The sequence below is a fragment of the Podarcis vaucheri genome (genome assembly GCF_965113315.1).
Source record: "Podarcis vaucheri genome assembly, chromosome: 14".
Taxonomy (NCBI): domain Eukaryota; kingdom Metazoa; phylum Chordata; class Lepidosauria; order Squamata; family Lacertidae; genus Podarcis; species Podarcis vaucheri.
The window spans coordinates 4,622,561-4,646,010 of NC_138752.1; the positions used below are offsets into that span (position 1 = coordinate 4,622,561).

At 45.1% G+C, this 23,450-nt stretch overlaps 1 protein-coding gene across 3 annotated transcripts in view; it reads right to left on the minus strand.

Annotated features, from left to right (window-relative positions):
- RORA (RAR related orphan receptor A) overlaps nucleotides 1–23,450 on the minus strand; it is a 375,892-nt gene that overhangs the window by 161,354 nt on the left and 191,088 nt on the right. The window lies entirely within an intron of this gene.

Here is a 23,450-nt window from a genome sequence, read left to right on the forward strand (position 1 = left end):
GCCATTAGGTGGAGTGAGAGAACTCTCAGGTGGCAAAGGCTGGAGGGTGGGAATTGGTACCAAGGTGTTAGAAGACAGCTGTATGTCCTGCCCTGTGCCTCCCAATCGAGCCTCAGTGTGGTGTCCCATTGCCAGGATTGAAGCAAGATTTGAAGTGAGGTGTCACCAAAAGGCAGATGACACTCAGCTCTACCTCTCTTCCATCTGAATCGGGAGAAGTGACTGAGGTACTAGACAGGTGCTTGGAGAAAGCGATGGGGTGGACCAATAAATTGAATTCTGAAAAAACAAATGAATTGCATTTTCCAAGTTCTCCAATAGAGGACGTGGGTGGCACTGTGGGTTAAACCACAGAGCCTAGGACTTGCTGATCAGAAGGTCGGCAGTTCGAATCCCCGCGACAGGGTGAGCTCCCGTTGCTCGGTCCCTGCTCCTGCCAACCTAGCAGTTCGAAAGCACATCAAAGTGCAAGTAGATAAATAGGTACCGCTCCGGCGGGAAGGTAAATGGCGTTTCCGTGCACTGCTCTGGTTCACCAGAAGCAGCTTAGTCATGCTGGCCACATGACCCAGAAAAACTGTCTGCGCACAAACGTCGGGTCCCTCGGCCAATAAAGCAAGATGAGCACCGCAACACCAGAGTCGGTCACGACTGGACCTAATGGTCAGGGGTCCCCCAGTTGAGGAGGTGGGGAGACAGCCTGCATGGTTAGGGTTGCACGCCACTGGAAGAAGCAGGCCCATAGCTTGGGAGTACTTCTGGAACCACTGGAGACTAAGGGGGCCTCGATGGCTAGGAGTGCCTATTTCCAACTCTGGCTGGATTGCCTCTATGGCCCTATTTGGACAGAGATGACTTGGCCACTGTAGTCCATACTGTGGGCATATCCAGGCTGGATTATGGCAGTCTGCTCTGCATGAGGCTGCCCTTGAAGACAACTTGGAAACTTCAGCTGGTCCAAAACTCAGCAGGCAGATTACAGGCTGGGGTGCCATATGGATCTCACCTGGTTTCTGTTTTAAAACAGCTGTGCCAGTTCATTTCCATGGTCAATTCAAGGCGCTCACATTGGTGTTTCAAGCCCTAAACTATTTGGGCCAAAAGATCTGAAAGTGTGCCTTCTTTCCTACAGATCATCTTAGGTATTAAGATGCCACCCTCAGAAGTACAAGCAGTGATGACCCAAAGGAGGGCATTCTCTGTGGCAGCCTCTAAGTTGTGGAATTCCTTCCCCACAGAAGTGTTATGTAGTTTTCATTGTACAGTGGTACCTTGAGTTACAAACGCCTCAGGTTACAAATGCTTCAGGTTACAAACTCCACTAACCTGGAAGAGTTACCTCAAGTTGAGAACTTTGCCCCAATATGAGAACGGAAATTGTGTGTCGGCGGTGCAGCGGCAGCAAGAGGCCCCATTAGCGAAAGCACGCCTCTCGTTAAGAAAAGTTTCAGGTTAAGAACGGACCTCCGGAACGAATTAAGTTCATAACCAGGAGTGTCTTCACCCCCATTGTTCTGCTAGGACACAGGTCCACCGCCAAGGGCCTTTTGGCAGTTCCCTCACTGCGAGAAGCCAAGTTGCAGGGAACCAGGCAAAGGGCCTTCTTTGGTAGTGGCACCCGCCCTGTGGAACGCCCTCCCACCAGATGTCAAAGAGAATAACAACTACCAGATTTTTAGAAGACATCTGAAGGCAGGCCTGTTTAGGGAAGCTTTTAGTGTTTAACAGACTATTGTATTTTAATATTTTGTTGGAAGCCGCCCAGAGTGGCTGGGGAAACCCAGCCAGATGGGTGCAGTATAAATAATAAAGTATGATGATGATGATGATGATGATGATGATGATGACTATTTTCTAGGGCTACCTGGGAGTACTTAAGGAGAACTGCATCTTCTCTTGAGGGTTCTTTGGGTGGCAGCACCGTCTTTATAGAGCACATGTTGAGATTCCTGCATAGCAGGGAGTTGAACTAAATGATACTTGGGATCCCTTCCAACTCCACAATTCTATGATTCTATGGAACTCCCTGCTGAAAGAAGCCTATGTCCTGACTTTGGGGAAATGCTTTTTTAAAAATGCCTAAAAGTGGCTAGCCAATTGCTGATATAGTTAGCTTGGCATTTCTGTACTCTCTCTACTGGATATTGATTAGTAGTTTTAGTTTTCTGCTTTAATTTGGTATTTGTGTGTGTGTGTGTGTGTGAGAGAGAGAGAGAGAGAGAGACACACAGACAGACAGACTGTGAGACTGAACTTTGCTGTTTTAATGTAAGCCATCTTGGGGATCCTTTGGGGTTGAAAGCTAAAGGAGATATCCATCAACCAAAGCAAACAATTAAACTACTGAAACCATTTTTCAGGCATAGAACTGCCGCTAGACGGGGATGGGGAATACATCCAATGGGTCTGTGATTTGAACCACAGATTTTTCAGGTGAGTCAAATACCAGCATTTGTGGCTGGGGAAACCCAACCAGATGGTCGGGGTATTATTATTATTAATAATAATAATATAATTATGTTCACTATGCCATACTAATGCTCCCTACATTTCCTAAGGCAGTATAAGCCCGATAAGCCCTGCTGTAATGACTTCTGGACCTGTCCCATCAGGTGAGAGGCAGGGCCACACTCCCTGCTGAGCACCCGTTGGCACCTTCTGTGCCTTGGAGAGGGAAAAGGGGTGGACTTTGGTGATCTTTTGTAATATGGCGCCCTGTGCAAAGCCAAATTTGGCATCCCCAAATGGATTGTCTCAATTTTGCACCCCCTTGGCTCAGCGCCCTGTGCGGGGAGCTGCCCATACTGCCCTAAATCCATTGCGGGGGGGGGGGGGAGGTCTGAAGTAGATAGGAGCATGTTTCAGCCATCTTGTCTTGCCAGGGGTCTGAACTGTGTGGGGAACTTGCATGCCCAGAGCAAGCACTTCACTTCAGGACACCTGAATAGAGGCAGTTTCCCCTTCTATACAGGAAACAACGCAGTGCTTAGTTGTTACATAGTATCTCTGCCCCCCCCCCAATCCTGCCACCCCATCAGATTTTTGCTCTCCCTGTTGCAAATGCTGAATTGCTAAGAGGGTCTCTTATTATGCCACCAGCGAAGGGAAGCATCTCGGAACTAATTTAGCTTTGTCTCCCTGGGAAAGATGAGCTTGTGCCACTACCAAGTTCACTTTTACTTCCTTGCCTCTAGCAATTTCCTTGAAACTTTTCTTATATGTAGATCTCTCTCTCTCTCTCTCTCTCTCTCTCTCTCTCTCTCTCACACACACACACACACACACACACACACACACTAATAGGAAGAAAAAAGAGATTTCAACAGAAATGGAGGGATGGAGGGAGTAGCTATGAGGGAGCAACCTGTAAACAAGTAGAGCATCCTAATTAAAGAGTCACCATAAAGATGCCCAGGGAACAAAACTCAAGAGGAAGAGACTGATTTGCACTTGCATGCAACATCATTGAACAGATAACTGTAATGGGCTTTATATGGAACTGCCATTGAAGAAAGCCCGGAAGCTCAAATTAGTCTAGAATGCAGCTGCAAGGGTTCGGATGAGAGCTGACCCTACACATTGCGCTATCCCTTCATCAGCTTCCCTGGTTCCCAGTCTGCTTCCGTGCTCACCTCAAAGCCTTGGCCTTCAGAGGCCCAAATGGGATGGGGCCAGAATACTTGGGGAATAACTGCAACCTATATGAGCCTGTTTGTGCGTTTCCTTCCCAGGACTGGTGTGATGTGGCAGCTGCAGAGGACCACCCCCCAAGCCATGGACAAAAGCCCCCTGGACCTCCTGAAGCAAAGGGATAACCTCAGTGAGGGAGGGAGGCCTGTAGATGGTGTCTGGCCCACATGGCTCCCAAAGCTGGAGCCAGCGCTCTTCCTTCCAGTTCAGAGGCTCTCCTGGTGAACCTTCTGCTATCTGTGATGAAGTGGGTGACTAAGACCCAGGGAAGGCTGCTCTGGATTGTCCCCAGGGGTGTTGAGCAGCCTCCCCAAAGCTGGGTGCCTGGCTCCCTGCCTTGCTGCCTCCTCTTTCATGGCATCCTTGGCTTCTGTTACACATTCTGCTGCAGTTTTAAACTGCTGTTTGTTCAAAGTATCGTTGATTATCCTTTTAGTTTGTTTTAGTGAATATTATATTTACTTATATCCCGCCTTTTCCCCAGTCTGGGAATCATGGCGGTGTTCACAGATAAAACAGAAAAAGCTAATAATATAGAAAAAGCAATCATTAAAATGTAATTAAACACCAATAAAATTAAAATAATATGATTAAAACCATAGAAAACTACAATAAAATCATCACAGCACCAGCCATTTCCTCAAAAACTTCTTTGTTCTTTGGAGGTAGTTATTTTTTTAAAGGAGTTGAATTATGTGGATTGTGTGTAAGCCCCTTTTTGTAAAGGGGGGGATACAAATGACTTTTTAATGAGGCTGATATTTTGCTCACCAGATAGCGCTCAACTGTATCTGTGAAATGGGACACCATTTGCAAACCTTGCTGGTTGTAGGGAATGATGCTCAGTTTGGACGTGCCTGTACTTTAGATGGGCCCTTGGTGGGCCACCCCAAGCCACTAGTTTCATTTTTTAAAAGACCTCCAAACCTTTCCACAGCCTGCCAGAGGAGGCTGGATCTCACCCTCCAAGGCTAGACCTGTCTCTTTGCCCTTGAGGAGCATCTGAGGAACCCTCTGGAATGTTCTTCTAGGAACTAGAGGATTGCCGCCTACATGCGTTTTGTCTGGAGGTGGCTAAACCATCTCTACCCATCTCTCTGTGTTTGATCCTCTGTGCAAGCCAGCCATGGGTGAGGCAGACACAGAACAGTGCACAGATGTGTCTGGATCTACTCTGACACACAAAAAGGACTCCATGGAAGATGCTTGGACAAAAAAAAGAGAAGGAAATGGCTTCCCAGTTTTAAGAAATGTTCAAGTTTTGTTTGATAGGATTGCTTCTCATACTGAAAAGGTCAAAGGCATTTAAATTTCTTCTCGTAAGAACAGACACCTAATTAAAGGCTGTACTTCATTGGCCAACAGAGATCAAAATCAGGTCTGGGCTGTATGGGGGGGGCAGGGGGGAGAGAGAAGATCTACCACATACATCTTCAGAGAACTGTTGGAGATGGAGTTTTGCTGCCTTCACAGATTTTATCCACTGTTGGTGACAGAGGATAAAGGACTATTAGAATATTGGAAAGCTCGTTTAAATATCATTTGTGACAAGTCAAGATACCAATTATCTTTCGATCCTCTTGTAATTTTGTTCTGCTGGTTGAAGGCCTAGGTGGGGAAGTCAGAGATGGAATTAATAGGAAATCTGTTGATGGCAGCTCGGATAGAATTAGGGACCTGAGGAAAATTGCCCAAACTTTCAACAGCTGGAGACTGAGTGCTGAAAATGTAGCATGCGGCTAAATTGGCTAAAATAACAAATTTAATTTGAGTCAGAGAAATAAAGCAGCATTATAATGATTTCCAGGTAAAGTACCCTCCATTTAATGCAGTGATGGAATCTTTATTCCAAGGAGCATTATCAGGAAAGCTGATCATTACTACCTCTGGGCCCTTTGTTTCCCTCTTTTGGAGTCTTGCTATGAGCTCTGTGTACCATATTCAGATTTGTGTGTAGACCTATTTTGAAATAATGAGTCTTTTTAAAAAGGAAAAAAAAGTAAGGGTTTGCTTATCAGTTTACTCATCCTGCAGGCAGACTTGTACTGCTGTGGTCAGCAACCACTTAGCCCAGCAGGCCAGTTTAGCTGTACCACAAGTTTTTTATTTGCTCTGGGCGTTAACCACAAAAAGCTGAATCCTGCAGTCTGTTTAAACTGAATGAATTAATAAATATGCTTGATATACTGACTGTATTATACATATTATAGGTATTATTTTATTAAAAGCATTATAAGTGGGCTGTGACAGAGACATGCAGCAGGAGGGCAACCTTGACAGAGGTGCCAACAGCTGGCTTATTAAGGAAACAAAAGAGAGCAATTGGGTTTTTAAGAGACTGTTACTTGGGGGTGCTGCATAGAAGAAGGCAAACTGGACTCGACCCACCTAGAAGGTGTGCTTCAGGATGGGGAGAGAATTACGGTACTTCTCTGGTGTCTCCCCTTCTGGGGAGGGCCAAGGACTGCACCCACATGAAGGTGGCAGGTGGGAGAATCCTCCGTGAGAGTCAGGGGAGGGAAGAGTGAGAGCATGGGAGAGGAAAAGAAAGCTGTGCTCTTGCAGAAGCATTGTGAGAAGGTAAGGAAAGCCTGTGGCACCAGACCGCCCTCTCCCCTCCCGAGATTTCCAGAGACTGGTATCCAACTGTGGAGGCACAGAATAGCCATTGTGGCTGGTAGCCACTCATAACTTTCTCCTCCATGAATTTTTCCAAACCTCTATTGAAGGACTGACCAAACTGGTTACCATCATTGCCTCCTTGGGGAGTGAGTGCCATAGTTTAACTCTGTTCTGCATCTCCCAACATCTGTTTCTTTCCTCTGATCTGCATCTCCCAGCACTAAGCTTTACTGGATGTCTACAGGAGAGCGGGAGAGAAACTTTTCCTTACCCACTTTCTCTTTGCTGCGCACAATTTTATTGCACTTCCATCTACTGCACATCACCAGATCAATGCAGGCATTCTTCTCTCTTTAAAATGTGATTGAACTCACTGCAACACACACACTGAACTCAAAAACAGTCGCATGCAATGTGAAGTGGAAAAGCTTATACAATTTGTCTAGTCATGAATTTTTTCCTCTTCTGTGTGAGAGCAAGCCCTTCTCCACCCCGCTGTTAAGAATCAGGTGGTATTTTTCCCATCCTCCATTTTTTATCACCCTGGAATTTGACACAGAGGAATCTTTTGCTCTCCCCTTCCCACCAAAGCAATAGTAAATATAGATGCAGAGATATTTGCAAGATGGGAAAGAGGCAGAAGGAGAATATATATATTTAACTTTCAAAGTGTTAATCTCAGCAGTGGTGCAACCTCACTGAATGGAGTTCAGCCCACAAAGAGGTGGATTCTAGCTCCTCAAGTTTCAATATCACATAGGCAGAGATTAGCGTATGAGCATCCTCAGAGGGGACTTTGATGCATTCAAATGCTTCCAAAAGACACACACATATCTGTCAGCCAGCATCACCTACATGTCTCACAGCAGTCTCCCCATCTGGGCATTTCACAATGACAGCAGGAGGCCTTTTGAAAACAACAGTAAGATGTTTCAATGGCACTAAGCAGTCAAAGTTTCAATCTCCAGTTTCCTCTTTTTAAAAAGTAATACACTGTGCTCATTTGATCAGACCAAAGCTAACTAATTTTGGAACAAGTTGTTAGCTTAAGTGACATGGAAAAGTAAATAATGAGAGACACATACAGATCTGAGTCTGCCTGTCTTGTGCTGCAATGACCGTGGAATACACAGAAGCAGAACAGTAAGAGTTTGGCAGACCCCTGCTGAAATCAGCCTTCCAATTTCTCAGTAGCTTGAGTGGGTCTACTCTGAGTAGGAACTGGCATTGATTACAACCAACTGCATGCACACACATTAGTGAAATGCTGATTTTTCTCCCACTTTTTTTCCTCCACTCCCCATCTGAGAAAAGAAATGGCTTTCAAAAATTATCAAAGGGAAGAAACAACTTCAGTGAAATTCTTGCGGGTGCGATGTGTGGTCGTTGTCAGGCTCACCATGTTTTTGAGGTGGTTGAGGGGTGAGTTGTATCCAATGAAAGAAAGAAGAAAAGCTGTGGGGTTATGATTTGGATCAAAAACATAGCAAGTAACAGACAGCACTGACTGGACCCTTTGGGGTGGGCCTTCTGAATGTTCAACCACCACAACTGAACATTCAAAAGGAGAATTCACATTCATAAAGGCCCATTATGCAACTTTTGGAATGAGCCACGAGCTGCTTGCCATCATTCACCCGCGTTGTGGGATTCGCTCATTTAGGACTTTAATTTACAGCTGCCATCCTGGGACAGACTTGTGACCTGCCAAACAAATGTAATCAATGCTCAGGGCTTAAGCAAACAAACAACAGGGGGGTTCCCTCACAAACAGCAGACTTCATTATCATTTATATAATAATATAAATTATATACTATCCGAGTCACACCCATTGCCCCACCCCCTTTGGCCTCTTGCCCCGCCCACTGACTTATGTGTCGCAACTGGCCTAGAGGTTGCGCAAGGCTGGCCCACTACATGTTTTCACTTGATCTTTCATTTTAAAAAATAAAATAAATAATTGTCCAATTATTCACCATTGGGGTTTATTAGTTTATTGCTGAAAGGTTTATTACAAAAAAGGATGGTGGGAGATGGAGAAAAGGTCTGCCTAAAAATAAAGCTCCTGCTTCAGCTGGAGAGCAAAGGCTCCGAGGCCTGCAGTAAAAAAGAAAAAGAATTAGGGGAAGGAGCGGTGTGTGTTTGTGGAGGGAGTGCTCTTTGCGACCCAATCAAAACACGAAAAGAGAAGCTGCCACGGCATCAGCAGCTCTGCCGAAAATAAAAACTCAAACCAGATTACAGCATGCAGCGGGAATACAAAATACGGTTAGAAATAATGCTTCAGCTGTGAGATCTTTAGGCGGTGGAAATTAGGGCATAATTTAGTATAAGAGGAATGCGGGAGTCAGCAGACTCAGGGTGGGGGTGGCGGGGAATACATGGAGAGATGGAAGGGGAGACAGGAGGCTTAAGACAGCTCCCCACCCCACCCCCAAAGCAGCAAAAGGCAGGGAGGGATGAAAGGAGGAGACGAAGGGCAGAAATGGGCACCTCTGCAGTTGCAAAAGATGCTCAAGGAATGGCCGGAAAACAGATGTGAAAAATGCAGGCAGCCTGTGCAGAACAGGACTTTCTGACCATCTCCTAGCCCAGGGCTCAGCAAACTTTTTCAACAGGGGGCCGGTCTACTCTCCCTCAGACCTTGTGGGGGGCCAGACTATATTTTTTGGGGGGAAAGAACGAATTCCTATGTCCCACAAATAACCCAGAGATGCATTTTAAATAAAAGGACACATTCTACTCATGTAAAAACACACTAATTCCCAGACCGTCCACGGGCTGGATTTAGAAGGCGATTTGGCTGGATCTGGCCCCCGGGCCTTAGTTTGCCTACTCATCTTCTAGTCTCTCCCTTGGGAGAGTGAGTTGTGCAGATAATAATAATAATAATAATAATAATAATAATAATAATAATATATTATTTATACCCTGCCCATCTGGCTGTTTCCCCAGCCACAGATGAGGCCCAGAAAGAGAGAAGGCAAGAGGCTACTGCATCTTGGAGATGGCGGCCCCTTGAAGACACCTTCCCCATGTCCCACCCCACCCCCACCCCTACCAACACACACACACACACACACACACTGCCCAAGCTGGAGCCAGCACACTCAGCCTAGGTCTACCATGCAGAGTTGTTGTAGAGAAATATGAATACCACCCTCACTTCTTGGAAGGGTAATAGAAGTATAACAATGAGCTCAAGGTGGTGTATGCTTCTCTCTCTCTCTCTCTCTCTCTCTCTCTCTCTCTCTCTCTTTTATCCTCACAACTGCCCTAGGAGTTGGCTATGCTGAGAAACTGCAACTGGCCCAAGGTCACACCCAGGGAGCTTTGCATCTGAGTGGGGATTACAAACCTCAACTTCTAGATCCTAGTCCAGCACTCTAGTCACTACACCACATTGCCTCTCAATAAACCAAAGTACTGAAGCAGAGGATGTGAACACAAAGGGAATGGGTTTTGGTAAAGAGCCAGTTTATTACACACAAACACCATCAATAACCTTTCATTTACAATTTGCCATCTTAACGAGCTTTGACAATTATCACCCAGTCTCAACTTATGCTGGAACTGTGATGGTGTGTGTGTGCGTGTGTGCGTGTGTGTGTGTGTGTGTAGAATCCTTTGATTGTGTGAAAATCCTGTCCGCAATGCCTGCTTCCCCTGTTCAATTCTGGATACAGATAGCGGATGATTGCTCCTTCCAAACACCTCAGAGAAGGAGAAGGAGCCTACCTGATAATCTTGTGGACACAACAGGGGTTCAAAAAAGGCACAAGCAGACCCCCACCTCCCCAGTTTATTGAGCTGCGCTGCTGGGCATGTGTGTGCTTCACTCGCAAGGCTTAAAAGTATCTCAGCACTGCAAATGGTTTAACACCTCCTAACAAAAGCAAACCCACACTCCCCAAAGTGTGCCGTCTCTTGCCAGGCAAAAATAATGTATAAATATATAAATTGACCGGGGCTTAATCCAGCCGTCGATGCAAGGGCGCTGCTGTGTGGATTCCATTGACATAAGCACTCAGGTTTTGCCTCCGGCCAGGAGCACCTCAAACAAGGCGTGTGCCCCGCAAGCCGCAAAGCTGTATTGACTGATATCGCAGGTGTTGTTCCTTCAGTAAGAAACAATTATCGAGAAACACATTTAGTGAGAAAGGGGATAATCCAGAGATCAATAGCATGGATGTGTGCCAAACTGGCTTTCCAAGGATTTTTGAGCCCGACTCACCTGCTCTTGTTAATTTGGGATTATGCTCCTACATTTATGTGTGTGAGAGAGGGCTATTGTTTTTTAAAACAAAGAGTGTGTTGTTTCTTTTCAAATTCACAGCGGAAGCAAAAGCTCTCACAGTGTTTGATTTTTCCATTTTCTTAGGGTGGATGTCAGGCAATACCACGGACATATTTTTATTTTACAGTTATATTTAAATCCTGCCTTTCCTCCAAGGAGCTCGGGGGGGGGGCGCATGTGCCCCCTCCCCATTTTCTCCTCAAAACAACCCTGTGAGGACAACCTGCTTTTCAGAGCTTAGGCTGAGAAGCAGTCACTGGCCCAGGGTGAGCTTCATGGATGAGTAGAGAGTTGAACCCTGGTCTCCCAGGTCCTGTTCTGACGCTCTAACTACCAACTACCGTATATACTTGGGTATAAACCAGCTTTTCCAGCACAATTTTTAATGCTGAAAAAGCCCCCATGGCTTCTACTCGAGGCGGGTGGCAGCAGCGGAGGGACGAGCGGCAAGAAAGGAGCCCAATGTCCATTTCCAGCCTAGGTCAGGACAGCCGGTGATTGCCTTGTTTCAGAAAAGGAGTGGGACTGACAACAAGATAAATTAGCAGAGATAGAAATTAAATCACACTAAGTATGCTTCACTTTTCCAGACACAAACTGCTAGCCCTCTGCAAGTGCCGCAGGAAGGCAAAGCCCTCCCTCTGCTTTGCTTCCCCAGGGATTTTATGCAGGGGAAAGCGGCTGGAAGAGAGGAAGATACTTCTCAAGTTGGCTTGGTGAGCAGCATGCCGAGTCAGCATGTTCTTGTTTTCTGGGCTGAACATGCCTGCTGGGAACCCCAAAGGCACCCCCCCCCAACACACACGCATTGCCCCTGCCTTGATGGGAACCTCTGTGATCGCCATTCTCCTGGAAGCCTCTGGGCCAAAGGCCATTAGACATTTGGCTCCTCTGCATCTGTTCCCCAACTCCGTAACACCTAGAAGAACCTCTGTCCTCGTATCACAGATGTTCCACCTTTCTGTCCCCTGCCCAAGAATCTTTGGGTGTCTGTGGCAGTGGGTAGACAGGGAGAAGCAGAAACCCATCATGATATCACCATGAGAAAGGGCAACCTCATGTTGCGTCTCCCCTGGCTGCTTTGACTTATTTCATCCCTGATGCTGTAAAACTGAGGCTTTCACATCCATTCCTCTCCCACAACCAATGGCGACTCATTGGTGAACAGTGGTGGGGAAATTCTTTGCTTAATGATGTCAGGGGTTTGGGAGGGAGAGAGGGATCTCAGCACAGAGCTGCAATTTCCATTGGAAACCGTGTTTCTGATTATGGATGGGTCTACCCCAAGTTACTATGGGTAGAAGAAGGTGATAGAATTGGAACCCATTTTCACAAACCTGTTCCATCTGCAAACACCAGGATTTAAAATGCAGTCTCATCCTCATTATAGTGTTCTCTTATCTAGAAGCCACTGTTGATGCAAGTGACAATATGTAGCATTGTGATGCTAACCAACAAACCACAACCAAAGCCATAATATGGATATAGAAGTGCATCTTTTAAAGCCAAGTACCTTCCTTTATGAACTTATTTACTCAGCTTCACATACACAAATGCCTGCTTACACAAAAGTCCTCACCCTCTTAAGGGCTGGTGGGAAAAGTGGAACAATATCAGACCAATGGCAATTTACTCACTGACCACAGGTTGCCACCATCCCTTTGTTAGAAGAGCAGTTATAGCTTTCATGCAGCAGGGTACTGCAGGTATTAATCTGCATTTTTTAAAATGAAATTTTGCATTTATATGTATTCTTAAATGTATTTCTCTCTCCAAAGATGTGTTTCTTAATGTATGTTTCCTCTCTTTCTTTTTTTTTTTAATAAAATTTTTATTGGTTTTACAAAAGTTTTTATAGCAAACAAACATAAAGAAAACAGACAAACAAACAAATATAATTTCATAATGTCCTTTCATAAACTTCTTTCCTCGGACTTCCCCATACCTCCCCTTTCTGCATCCTCATGTCCAAATTTTTATAGCAACTTGTAAATGTTTTTTCCCGTCCTAATTCATCATAGTCCTTTCTTAATCTAATCTTATATTACTGCAACCCTTTCTCTCTGTAAAATCTCGACATTCTAAGCTTCATCAAGTTTATAATAGTCCTTAAGATAAATCTTAAATTTCTTCCAGTCTTCTTCCGCGGTCTCCTTTCCCTGGTCACGAATTCTGCTCGTCATTTCCGCCAATGTCATATAGTCAATCACTTTCATCTGCCATTCTTCCAAGGTGGGTAAGTCTTGTGTCTTCCAATACTTTGCGATCAGTATTCTTGCTGCTGTTGTTGCATACATGAAAAAAGTTCTATCCTTTTTTGGCACCAATTGGCCGACAATGCCCAAGAGAAAGGCCTCTGGTTTCTTAAGGAATGTATATTTAAATACCTTTTTCATTTCATTATATATCATATATCATTTCATTATATATCATATATCATTTCCCAGAAAGCCTTAATCTTCGGGCATGTCCTCCAAAGATGATAAAAAGTACCTTCAGTTTCCTTACATTTCCAACATTTGTTATCAGGCAAATGGTAAATTTTTGCTAGCTTAACTGGGGTCATGTACCACCTATAGACCATTTTCATCACATTTTCCTTTAAAGCATTACATGCCGTAAATTTAATACCGGTGTTCCACAACCTTTCCCAGTCAGCAGACATAATATTATGACCAATGTCCTGTGCCCACTTAATCATAGCTGATTTAACTGTTTCATCTTGTGTATTCCATTTCAACAGCAGGTTATACATTCTTGACAAATTCTTAGTATTGGGTTCTAACAATTCTGTCTCAAGTTTTGATTTTTCCACCTGGAAGCCAGTTTTCCTGTCTTGTTTAAAAACCTCCATTATTTGATAATAGTGGAGCCAATCTTGTACTTTGGGTTTTAGTTTTTCATGGCTCTTTAATTTCAGTTTCTCTCCATCCTGTTCTAAAATCTCACAATACTTTGGCCATCCGACCTCCATATTGACTTTCTTGTGGGCCTTAGCCTCTAAGGTGTTTCCTCTCAAAGCAAGAGTCCTAAAAGGAACTGTGATATGATTTTTGAGCTGAAAATTTGGGAAGTGTGAGAGCCAGTGGAGAACCTGATCTGCACATTAGCCTACGAGGCGCAGCCGAGGTCAGTCCATCCCGGAATTTGCAAAGATTGCATTCCTCAGGCAGTCTCTCTCTCTGCCCTGGCTCCACTTAAAATGCATGCATGAATCTTATTCTAAGAAACATCATGCATTTAGAAAACAACTGAAGAAAACACTGGGGATGACATTTTTCTAGGCATAAGGGCTCCCCTCCCCCCATGAGGAAGGGGATATTAATAGATGCAGCCCCCCACCATCTAAAACGGTACAACCCAGGAAAGTCCAACCATTTGACTCTGCTGGAAAGCAGACTCTTGGATATGGCTGGTGGCAGGTGGGGGTGGTCTGGGGCCCTAGCCTAAAGCCTTATAGGATGGAAAACAATAGCAGGATATGCTAGTCCGGCAAAACACAAAGATGAACGTATTGCTGGTCTCCTGGCCTTTAAACAAAATTAGATCTTCCCACCATGAGTTCATGAATCAAAGCTTTATGAAGAACCATCCTTTTCAAAATTGCTGGCTATATTCGACGCAGCTCCTTAGTGGCTTACCCTGTGAAGGATCTTTATGGGCAATAAAGCCTGCAAACTTTTACATAGCATCAGCTGCTCTTCCTGGGTCATGATGAAACAATAACACCATAAACACAATAAAAAATGGTCCAGTAGCACCTTATAGACCAACTAAGTTTGTTCTGGTACAGCTTATACTGGAACAAACTTAGTTGGTCTATAAGGTGCTACTGGACAATTTTTTTTATTTCGACTGCTTCAGATCAAGAAGGCTACCTACCTGAACTATAAACACACTCAAGGCTTAGAGGCAGCTCTCGCCATATCCAACCACGGTGGGGTAGGCCTGTTCCAGAGAGCAACTCAAAGTACAGACTGGCCTCTCAAGGCTGTTCTGCCTATAAAGTAGCTTAGCTCTCTAGTGAAAGAGCAACACCAGGACGGAACCAGCACCCATCAGCTGGAAATAATTCACCCATCCCAATTTGTCCTCTGTGAATTTTGAAGGCAAATGCTTCCTGTTGCAAATAGGTGCAAATAGACATCAACTCTGATAACAACATTAGGGTTTCACTCCCAACAGTATGGCGGTGGCCATCAAGATCAGTACTGACAGCTGATATTTAACAGTAACAGAAAAGCTGTGGGGGCCACGGGTGTGTCAATATTTAACAGATTCTAAGAGCTGACATGCAATATAATTTAGTAAATTTGGAGCTACAAGAGATACTTTCCACAAGGTAAAACTACACAGCTTCAGCAGTTCTTTACTAGTCCATTCTTAAATCTGAATAATATTTTCATGAAAATGTTGGATACCATTTGTTGAGGATTATGATGATGGTATTTTCAAGTTGCTGTGGCTTAACCCCATCATCTGTTTGACCTGGAAGTGTTAAAGTGCAATACTATGCATGTCTACTCAGAAGTAAAGGCTGCTGAAGTTCACCTGGACTTATTTTTTATGTTTGTGTGTATAGGGTTACATTGAAAATTATTATTTATTTCTCACATTCCTACTCCACTTTATTATTAAAAATATGACTCAAAAGGTCATACAACAACAATAAAAAGTTATTGGAAACTGGGTAAGTGGGACAATAAGCAAGTTTGGTGTGTAGGAGCTACCTGATGCCCCTCAGGTGTGAAGGAGCTGTGGGTGGGAGGAAGGATACTGTAATTCACCGTATGATCGTCATCACTGCAGAATCGCTGCAGCCCATTTTTCTGGCCCAAAAATTGGTTTCAAAGCTTTCACCGCATAATCGTCGCAGGGTAACTTCTGAGGCTCTGCTAGGCCTCAGGGCCCTTGCTTTCCTCCTCCAGCCACCGCTGCCCCTGCACCCCTTGCACCCCACTGTGTCGGCCATGAGCTCCCAGGCCGCTTTGGCTGCTTCCCTGGACTTGGCCAACTCACGGCAAATGGCCAGGAACTACTGCGGAGCTGTTCCACCCAGGGGTGTAGGAAGGGGGCAGGCGGGGGGCAGTCCGCCCCGGGTTCCATCATGGAGGCGGGTGTCAAAAAGGAACAATTACTGCCCTACTAGGGCGGTTCATTAAAAACTTCTTTTTATCTTACTACACTAGGGATTATATAGCTATATCTGAATTTTCATGCTTATCAGTTAATATCTTGACCCTCCTCCACGAAAATAACTGTTTACTTGGCCGTTTTCATATGTCGTGAAGGCTGAAATTTCAATTCAGTGGAGCCAAAACATAATCCATCCTGTAGATTTAAGTATCTGTCCAGAGTCACCTCCTTGTTATCAGAGGCCCTTAATCCACATTCCTTTGTAAGAAAATATGAAATAACGCAACACTATTTTTGCAGGCAAAAAAAAAAAAAAATCAATGTGGGGGAGGTGACAAGAAATTTTCCGCACCAGGTACCACCTGACCTTCCTATGTCCCTGGTTCCACCTCACCCAAAGAGCAGACAAGGGTGATAAGGAGCCTGCGCTTGCACCCCGTCATGTGCTGCCCAAGAAGGAGAGGAAGTGGGCGAGCAACCACCTCCACTGCCCGTCTGCGACCCCTTCCTCTGCCTCCACCCCCAGCAGAACCATCTCCCAGAGGCTCCAAATAAGCTGCCACAGGTGGTGGAGGCAAGCGAGAGAGGCGTGTGTGGACTCAGGGACCAGAAGCCGCGATGAAGACGGCAAGGGCAGAGGGGCAATCATCCGAACAACCAGGCAGCCCTCTGGGGCAGCAGCAGTGGCAGTCGGAGCTCTGGCGTGGAACATGGCACAGATGGGGACTTCAAATATTGGTTGCACCCCCTTTTTTTGTACCACAAATTTGGTATAAAACCTGCATTGATTATGCTGTGAATTACGGTATGGAGTCAGAGAATGATGAAGCCATTTTTAGTGTTGGTTAGTTCAGGGGTTCAATTTTATTCTCAACCTGATACATGCCAAAGGCAACTATCCCTAAAAGCTCATAGCTTTAAATACAAAGGAAGTGTCTAGATGTAGTGGGGTGGTGAAGAACCCCATCCTGGTAGACTGTGTGATTTCATTTTCTCTTTTTTTGATCTATACATTTCCACATCAATTTGAATTACTGCTGCTGCTGCTGCTGCTGCTGCTGCTATTTAAAAATGCTCATGAAAATCCATCAGCATTTTGGGGCACATTTTTCTGAATGCACACATTTTTGAATGCAATTTTCCCCAGTCTAATGCTTTTTTTTTTTAATGTCACTTTCACTAATCTATGCATTTTTATACATGATCACCTCTGATATTCTCATTAGTGTACATGTTGCTTGGATGTACTGCAAAATTCAGAGAAGGGTGAACTTGGAAGTTCAGCCGTCCTTCAGCTTCCAAATCATTCTGGGGACTGTGAATTAGGTAAGCTTGCAATAAACATCAAACCAAACAAATTCTGTCTCCCCAATCTCTAATCCAGGTCAGCAACCTTTTTCAGCCGTGGACCAGTCCACCGTCCCTCAGACCATGTGATGGGCCAGACTATATTTTGAAAGAGAAAAAAAAATGAACGAATTCCTATGCCCCACAAATAACCCAGAGATGCATTTTAAATAAAAGGACACATTCTACTCATGTAAAAACATGCCAATTCTTGGACCATCCGCAGGCTGGATTTAGAAGGCGATTGGGCCGGATCCGGCCCCCGGGCCTTAGGTTGCCTACCCCTGCCCTAATCATTCCCCATGCCTCCACGCTCGCCCAGAGACCAACATTTATGCTTGCCTTTTTCCGGTTTTGAAGATATCATTCGCTAGCTTGGAATGTCGGGCTCAGATTATAAACACCTGGCTTCCTCTGTGAACAGAGGGTGTGCTAGAGGCGTGGAAGAAACTTTGCTTTTTAAAAGAAGCTCCTCAAAATTAAATGTTCTGCTGCTTTCAGGCCTCTTGATTGCCCAACTAGGCTCAAACGCTGAACTTTAGAACTGGCAATGCTTACTGGCAAGACGACACCACCAACCATGTGTTAATGCTGATGGATGCACTTCCTTGGTGTGCCAGGAGCCTTTCACTCGCCTCAAACCTTCCCCCGTGCACCCAAGGCGTATGATCATCAGCACTCTCTGGCTTCTTCTGTCATGTCCAATTGCTTAACCAGCACCGCTTCGTAGTCGGGATGCTTTGCTTTGAGACTGCTTCAGCTGATTTAGCACGATGCTCTGCTGTCCACCGACAACTCCCTCCCCGCCCGGATCCTGAGGCTTGGCCAGCCCTCAGAGACCAGGGCCCCTCCAATGTTTTAATAACATTTTGCTCTGCTGGTCTAATTAACTCCGTCACTGTATCTGCAGTCAGATAAAATGCTCATTTCACACCACATTAATTTTTATCAGCTGAACATTAAGCAGCACAAAGCTATCTATGCTTGGTTTAATTTACATACTGACGGAAGCTACAAAGCATTACGGCAACTGACTGCAAAGCAAATCAGTCGAAATGGCACCAAATATGGCAAAGGAAGGAAGGAAGGAAGGATAAAAGAAAGGAAGAAAAACAAGGAGTAAGGAATCAACAAATGTTGACGGCTGCAGCACAGCCTATGTCAGACGTTGGGAAACCTACAGCACCTGTTTAGCTAGAGATGACAGAGAAAGAATAAATATAGGCGTGAGTCCTCTATCATACCAGCTCCAGCTTACTTAAAACTTCTGTGTATCCCCAGTCTTAAGGCTTGATCTTTCAACTCCAGATTTCTGGCAATTTAGCAAGATTTTCATAGGAAGGAATCCCAAAGGTCATCTATTCCAACCCCCTGCAAGGCAGAAATCACTGCTAAAGAATCCCTGACAGATGGACACCCAAGCTCTGTTTTAAAATCACCAATGACAGTCGGTGCACCACCTTCTGGGGGAGTCTGTTCCACTGTTGAACACTGTTGAACTTTATTACCGTCAGGAAGTTTAGTTGGAATCTCCTTTCTCATCATTTGTATCCACTGGTTCAAGTTCTCCCCTCCAAAGCAGCAGAAAATAAGCTTGCTCCATCCTCCAGGTCCAGCCCTTCATTTTGGACGCAAGTTCTTTGCTTCAGAGGGAAGGGTTGTGGTTAGATGATCACTGACGCAGGGAGGAGGCTGGTGGTGCTGGACTGTCAGCAGAACCTGATGGAATGACCCGGCCTCCCATCTCTTCCTTGAGAAATCTCCCTGGGCACCATGGCAGGCTCTGCCAACCTATTTCCCTCCATATGTTTTTGGACAGCCATGGGGCTGATAAGAATTGTAGTCTGAAATACCTAGAGGGCACCAGGTACACCATTTCCCTCTTGTGTATTGCACTTTTCCACCATCATGGAACTCCAGGCAGCATATATTCCTGGGCTGTTCTCTTTCCAGGCACTGGGCAGACCCTTTTGGGTTCAGCAAGGGGGCTGCAACCGGTGTGCTCAGACTATACCTTGGTTATGCTCTAGAGCAGTGGCTCCCCATCTTTCCTTCAGGCTCCTGACACCTTGGTTGCAAACTTATATATTGCCCCTACCCTATAAAAAGCGTTATTCAGAATAGCAGTCTGCAAAATCCACTAAGGAAGGTAACAACATAATGAAATTTAAAACAGTAAGAATTAGATGCAACAAACAATTAATTTGTTCGAAATCCAGTTAAAAAAACTATTTAATTTAATTAAGTCAACAGAATGGATGAACGTGATCCAGTGATACCAGTTTTTCAATGTCTGATGGTCATTTACACCTTCAGTGCCCGCTGCCTGCCTTGCTTGCCTCTTAGCACCCTCCTAGGTAATCCCACCCCCTCCAGGGTTTGGTACCACCAACTATGGGAACCACTGCTCCAAAGCAGCAGTCATCAACCTGGTGCCCTCAATATATATTGGATTGCAACTCCCAGACTGGCTGGGACCTCCAAGCCACAGTTCCAGCGAAACATGTCTGCCGTAAGTCTCCTTGGTTTCAGCAGTACTGATGACTGGGAAAATACAATGTCCCAATTTTAAAAAGCACTGCCTGATGTTCTGACCCCACCACTTCTGCCATGACAACCAAGTCACAGCTGTGTATTTATTGCGCAACTAAACTTGGATTAGTTTGGAAGAACCTGGCCTTTGCCTGTATTGCTAAACACTCTCCTCCCCCTTTTTGAGGAGTTGCTTTTGCTTCCAGTTCCCTGGCCACTGCTGAACATTCAGCTTTTCCTCTCCGGCACGAGTGTTTTGCTCCGCAAAGTGCAAGAGGTCACCAGCACTGCAACTCCCTTGTAAGCAAGAAAGCACAACGAAGGCCTTCAGGGGAGGTTGGAGGAAAGAGCACAGCTGCATTGTTAATATGCAGCACATAATGACATCCAAAGTGGATCCTGGAATGTTTTAGATTTTCTTCCCTCCAAGAGGGCTGAGAAAGAGACGGGCTTCCACCCTAGCCAAAAATGCCTTTTGCTCACTGCCTCTTCCTTCCCACTAAAATAGCTCCTGGTGCTCTCATAGTTAACATGATCGGTGACATTTGGAAATCACACAACCAGCCCCCATTGGTTCTCACACTCCCTCACTCAGTCGCTCTAAATTCACTTAAGTCAAGACCCTCACAGGGCATCTTGGTCAAATCCTCCCCAGGCCCTCCAGGATGCTTATCACTTTCCCCAGAGATTAAGGAGGACAATGATTGGGCTTTTGTTCGCTTCTGAAGAGCCGGATAGGTCTGCTCTTTCATGCCTTCCTTTCTGTGCACCTTGAAATGCAGGTGGGGATGGTGTGTGTGTGTGTGTGTGTGTGTGTGTGTGTGTGTGTGTGTGTTAGGAGGGGAGGAAGAGAAGTGAGACACTTCCAGCTTCAGTGCATCCTCTGAACAGTGCAGAGAGTTCATTATAAAGGCTGAGCAGTCGCTGAGCGTAACTCTATTTGGAAACAAATCAATTTAAAATGTCATATTAATTATTTATGAATGCCGACATCAGCGAGGATTCAACTCAAAAATGCGGCTGTGCGCTGCCCATCGGCGCCTCCCTAATGAATGTGGCAAGGCAATGGCCAGGTGCAATTATTGGCTCATTCCATGAGTCAAGTTCCTTCTCCTCTCTCTTTGCTCCCAGACATCACCAAGGGCTCCCAAACATCTTTTGGCAACCTACATTTACCCTTATTTAGTAAGTTCAGGCGTGGGGGACCTTTACTCCCTCCTTATCGCTGTCAAGTCCCAGAGCTGTCCCTACCAAGCGTTCAAAACTCCCATTGTTCTAGGCACATTTTGCGACAGGGAATTTCATTAGCGTGAGCAGCTTCTAAGTTCTGGGCTCAGTACTGCGCCTAAGATTTCAGATTAAAACTGCCAGGTGGAAGGAAAGGAGGAATTTTTTCTGCCTCCCCACTTCCAGCTTCTCTCTGAAGACTGGAAAAAAGACCATCTTAAGAATATTAAGAGGGTGGGCAGGGGAAGGACTAGACCATGCGAAAAATGAACATAATATTTTAGCTGCAGTTCATTCATTTTCAGCTTTGTATTCTTGTTATAAAAAAGCACGCCTAGACATTCTGTTGTCACACCCATAACCTAGGTTTAAGTGCCACTTAGCTCCTAGCTTTCATATCTCAGTTTCTAACACTGGTCTCTACCATAACACTAGAATTCATGAACATCAAAGGAACTTGAATGGTGGAAGATTCAGGACAGACAAAAGAAAGGACTTCTTCACGCAGCACATTGTTAAACTATGGAACTTGTTTCCACAGGAGGTAGTGATGGCTACCAACATGGATGGCTTTAAAAGAGTATTGGACAAATTCCTGGAAAGGCTAATGATGGCTACTAGCCTTGACGACTATGCTCTGGCTCCACAGTCAGAGGCAGAGGCTTCTGGCTGCCTGACACTGGAGACCACAGGAGCGGAGAGAGACTCTTGAGCACATGTCCAGCTTGCTGGTTTTCCACAGGCATCTGGTTGGCCATTGTGAGAACAGGCTGCTGGACTAGATGGCAACTGGCCTGATCCAGCGGACTCTTCTAATATTTTTATGTTCTTTAGGCAGAGTAAGGCAGGTGCCATGGGGCAGGGGCAGTCCCCCACCATTCTCCTTGGGTCCCCTAAGCTACCACACTGCCCTCAGGTATGGTGGAAGATACTCTCCCATCACTATGGCTACAGTCTGGTTGGAGCCTGCCTTTTCCCTTGCCACCCTTAAATATTGTTCTTGCTTGTGTTCCAGGGTGAAACCCACCAACTCTGAGCTCAGTAAATACCTCTGCTAGAGATTCACAGGCAATTTCCCCTCTGCCACATTCCCAGCCTTTTTCTGAGCGCTGGGTTCTTCCGCCAGTCATGTCACTTGGCTTCTGACTTTTGATGACCAAGATGGAGAGTTGACTGCAAGGCGGCCGTCGGGAAGAAAACATCACATGGTTGCAAGAGAGCAACGATCAGGCTTGACAGGTGGGATGCTGCTCCTGTTCTTCTTCTAGATGCCTTTTTGACAGCAGCAAAATGGTTTCCCTGCTTTCCATCTCCAGAAATATGACAGGGCTCCGTTTGCAGGAAGAGACAGGCTAAGCTCCTCTCCCCCCACCCTCTCTGCTTTGGTCTACTACAGGCTTCAAATCTTAAACTGGCTGAAGCTTTGAGGAAAGGGGTAAGACAGGGCTGGCAGGTAAACGTTCGGTCAATACTGGCAACAACGTAGAATCCTTCAAAGCCTGTTGGAAGCAGGCTGGTTATGTGGGTACAGGACAGGCTGCGTGGCTCACACAGCTTTGTCCTCCAATAGAAGGGTTGCCTCATTCTGCCAAATGATAAGGCCTGACTTGGGCTTTTGCAACCAGTAACTATTAGCTAGCCCCATATTCACATATATTTGGGGTGCCCTTTCTTCTCTCAAAATTTCAATTATTTTGCTAATTTTGATCCTGGTTTCTGAAAACCTAGATAGCTCATAATAACAGGTCACTGAAAGCAGAACTGAAATTGATGTGCCTCTCAAAATTCTCCTCTGCAAGGATTATTATTATTCTCCAAAATTCTATGATGAGGCAAATATTTGTTAGATATGTGATATTTAGCCTTCACATTGACATCTGATGTGCTTGCAGACGTGGCTGGAATTTGACCTTATATGACGGCTGACATGCAATACACGATTGAATTGATTTTATATTATTCCATCCATTCATTTAAGCAGTCAGGAAACCAATCAATTTCTATTTTTGATTTCCTAACCTCAGCACTGGCATCAAATGTTTGACTTCAAAATCTGAATTGCAAAATGTGTCTAATTTTGAATTTACTTGAAACTGTACTGTTGGCCTAAGAGAAGTCCTGCCTCAAGAATTCACTTTGTGAAAGAGTTGCAGAGGCGGGGGTTGTTCAAGCAGACTTCAACATCATTTATTCATATGTCAAATCTTAATATAACAAATGCACCAATATTTGTTTATTATGCTTTTATTTCACCATTACTTCAAGGAGCTTAAGGAAGGATATGAGGCTCCCCTCGCAACAACCCCGTGTGGGAGATTAGAATAAGATGGTGAGACAACCCCCCCCCCCCCTGTTACATATTACGGAGAAAAAGTGGCTTCATTTTACTCCCCTCACAAAAGGTCCTAGGACCTATTTGTCTGTAATTTGGGCAGCTTAATCCATTCTGAAGGGCTCTTGTGCCTATAAATTTCATCAACTTTGGCTGAAGGGTAGAAGGAATTATGTCCATTTTTATATTTCCCATTATAGTGAATAGAGAGCACCAGAGCTTCATTTTATACACAGTAGCTGGGAACCTGGCGCACAGAATGAATG